At 45.6% G+C, this 3,585-nt stretch overlaps 2 protein-coding genes across 2 annotated transcripts in view; one reads left to right on the top strand and one right to left on the bottom strand.

The window, feature by feature from the left end:
* The window catches only part of T265_01300 (hypothetical protein), a gene marked incomplete at both ends in the record, with an annotated part of 72,897 nt that overhangs the window by 18,910 nt on the left and 50,402 nt on the right, over positions 1-3,585 (top strand). The window lies entirely within an intron of this gene.
* The window catches only part of T265_01299 (hypothetical protein), a gene marked incomplete at both ends in the record, with an annotated part of 7,736 nt that overhangs the window by 703 nt on the left and 3,448 nt on the right, over positions 1-3,585 (bottom strand). The gene's annotated exons all lie outside the window — the stretch shown is intronic.

The following is a 3,585-nucleotide window of genomic DNA, read 5'->3' as shown; positions in this document are numbered from 1 at the left end:
ATATATATATATATATATATATATATCGAGCCTTTTCTCTGAAATTCAATTTCCATTTCAACTCTGCCGGGTCGTTCTCCCCTCGTGGTAGTAGTTAAGTACCAGTATTTATTGCTGGTGTATTGCTGTTGACGATGCTGAAGAGTGGCACCACTAATTTCCTCACATAAATTGACAAGATGGCTAGGAGGGTACATTCCGGGAATTTTGAGAGAACTGTCGAAATTTAACAGACAGTCAACGGATGGATGGCTTGGCAGAAAAGCCACTACGCATCTGACAAAACTGATGAAAACACAAGCAAATTCAGACATACAGAACCACGGCTTCCCTCAATATTCTGATTCTGGTTGCGAACTGTATGAAGTATTTCGCATATGACATCTGCGATGCGTGCGCGAGATGTGGGCAACCAGGCAGATTGAAGTTTGTGTCATAACGCACTTGTATGCAGACTTTGCGTTCCTACCCCAAAGGCCTGGGTTTCTGGATGACGCATATGATGTCCCAAGCGTCAGTACCCAAACAACCATTAAAACGCGTATGTCCATTGGCGTGTGTACTTGCAGTGTTTTACACCGCCCTCAACCCTCCCATAGTGTTGCTGTTTACGAAGGGTGGTCACAATCTAGGTCCTCGCAGATCGGGGTCCGATTCTAATTCAAGCAAGGATACCGTACTATAGTTTGAGGTCGAACACATATAAATCCTAACAGTGCCAAACCAGGTGTTCAGCTGCCCTCAAATGCTGATGCACTACTCGACCTGATGAGGGAGACCGTGTATGCTCGCAAAGTTTACTTTCAGATTTTCGGTCAACGTGACCAAACCACTGAACTTGTTGCTGTTGCAGCAAACACCTGTGACTTAAATTTCTGAAGCGAGTTGGATATTTTGCCAAGCCTATGAACCTTTAAAATATTCCTTAGTCACCAATGGTCCTGTAAGAAAGCGGGCAAATTTCACAATCGTGAGTGAGGATTCGGTGGGTTGCTGCTTTGGATCCAGGAGTCTTTGTGCGTCAACTGATTTCGCTTCCCATCTATAAGGTCCTCATAAGTCGCACAAAACCGTATCGATATAAGTATCAATCTCTTTCTTGACTTTAAAAAGGATGGTAGAACCCAAGCATCTAAGTCCACTGTTGCTTTCAATCTCACCATCCATGCGATTGGGTAGTTCTTGGGTTATTGCTTACATAGAAAGGAATCTTGTCTCTTCTGTGCTGATCGCATATCTGACGGGCTCTGCATGGCAGATGACTTGATCAGGAACAGTTTGCGTATCTATGTTTTCACCAGGTAAGACTCTCATCGGCACGTTCTTGATCTGCATTCCAAATGTTTGGACACAGTTTTACGCTAGAGTATCCCTCCAGAGCCTGTTGCATCACCCAGTCGATTACAAGGTTGACTAACACCATTGACAAAGGACATCCTTATTCAACATCAGGATCGACATCAAACTCCGATATCTGTTTACCGTGATCTCTGACCCGAGGCTTCTTTGACAAGTAATGAGCTTTGACGAGAGCAACGATTTTGACTGCTACACCATCAGCCAGGAGGATAGTTCCCAGTGGTGGACAGAACAAAAGTATGTTGAGCAGGCAGTTTGACTCGATGTTCCTGAGGTCTATGTAGAGTGGATATCTGATCCACGCAGCTTCTTTTTGAGTGAAAGCTGCATTGATTGGTCTTGTTTGAGCATCTTGTGCTTTTGAAATTTTTTTCGAGCAGTACCGAAACAATACTCCTAACGTTGATATCTACGATGCCGACTCCGCGGTAATTGCTTCAGGCTGTTTCGTTACATTTTCGAAGGATCTAAAACAGTCAGAATTGACTCCTTTCAAATAGAGTAGAATTCTGTGCGTACGCCTCCTCATGCACCATCATATATTACTCACCTAGCCGCCCCACACATCGATTCGACTGCTCCCCCGGAGAGTTTGTCTCCTGTCTCCCACGAATAAGAAACTCCCATCAGACACCTAGTTTAGTTTCTTTTTCTTCAGTTCTCACTTGCCCAAGATATAGAAACGACGCTCTTTCCCACCCATACTCAATTTGTACAAATCGTCATGCTGTCCGGTAAATTCTGAATCTACACAGCTCCGTTCATTTATTGCATCCAGAAGTAGTCTACGGGGTGCCTGCAAGACGCTCCAAATGGTGATCGCTTACTCCTTCCAATCTTATCGTGCTTTGCAACCGGGAGGTAAAAATTCGCCAACGATAAGATTGGTAATCGCCAACAGTGCTTGATTACAAATGGAACAATTATCAACAGCTTGAGATCGGCTACGCAACAGGCCCGGAAGCCAAAAACCATTCAATGATGGTGTACAAGGTGGCCCTTCGTATGCTCTAGGCCGTATGCCGAAGCTTCCTAGACTGCTCGCCATCGAACACGTATACATGCACACAAGCAAAACACAGACACGTACACGCCTGTCACATCTAGCTGATAGTTGACATTCAAGGGCGCACCAATTATGGAACATAGTGGCGAATCCAGATAACGCTGCGCTTATCCTGTACTCAGTTGACTGTACGTTCTTGAGAAAGACTGTCCACCCACCCCGAGCATTGGATAACATCTTATTTCGCTATGCTGTTTCAAGGATTCAATAAATAAATGAACCCGATCGCTGTCATTTCTTCATCCTCTCTCCATCATCATCAAGGACAGCAACATCAGTGTTGCCACTGATGCTTCACTGCCGTACAACCATAAGGTTTGTCTCTCCATCCCATTAATAACCCTCCTCTTGTAGAGCCAGTACCCAGGACTGATGAATTCGTTCGTCATGCATCGGTTTTGCGCGCAACATCTGCTCGTCACGTGGCATCGACATCCTTTTGCATCTTCAGATCAATCTTCAAGCCCCGACACCCAGTCTACTGGCTGCCTTCCATGTGCTTACTCTGAAGTAAGCAGGACAACAAGCTGCTTTGGCACTCACACTGGACTCGCTTGTCATTGATGTGTGCTGTGTCTCAGAAACGAGCATTCAAGATGCAAGCACAGTGATTCAACTAACCGGGCGGAAGTATCCTTACTTGACTGGATACCTGTTAATAGCCGCCTCTGCGGTTCGTCTGCAACGTCTGAGGGAGTCTTATAAGCGGGAAGTCGATCGATGTATGTTTATCGTGTCTGCTTACGCCCCAACTGACTGTAGCTCCGATGCTACAGTCTTACGACGTCCTGAATCTCCTGTTGCGGTGAGCTAAGAGCTCGGATATCTTGGTGGAGATCTGAATGCACAAGTGGGCAGACTTAGCCTATCTGAGACTCAATTAGGAAGTCGACATGGATTGGACTCGGTACATACGGACAATGGTGAACGATTGCTTCAGCTGTGTGCTGATCGCAGGCTGTTTTTATGCAGTACTAACTTCCGAAATAGCCGAGGTCGCCTGGCCACATGGTGTCCTTCAACTGCAGGCCGGCTACAAACTCAAATCGATCACGTTGCCATTGGCTACCAATGGTGCGGATCAATGCAAAAAATCGCTCAGCTGTAACATCCTGTTATGTTCTCTACTAATCAGTCAATCAACCTTGTCAGTTAGTTAC

Source organism: Opisthorchis viverrini (assembly GCF_000715545.1).
Source record: "Opisthorchis viverrini unplaced genomic scaffold opera_v5_14, whole genome shotgun sequence".
Classification (NCBI taxonomy): Eukaryota; Metazoa; Platyhelminthes; class Trematoda; order Opisthorchiida; family Opisthorchiidae; genus Opisthorchis; species Opisthorchis viverrini.
Note: the sequence above shows the minus strand (reverse complement) of the source record. Positions and strands in the feature narration are given on the sequence as shown.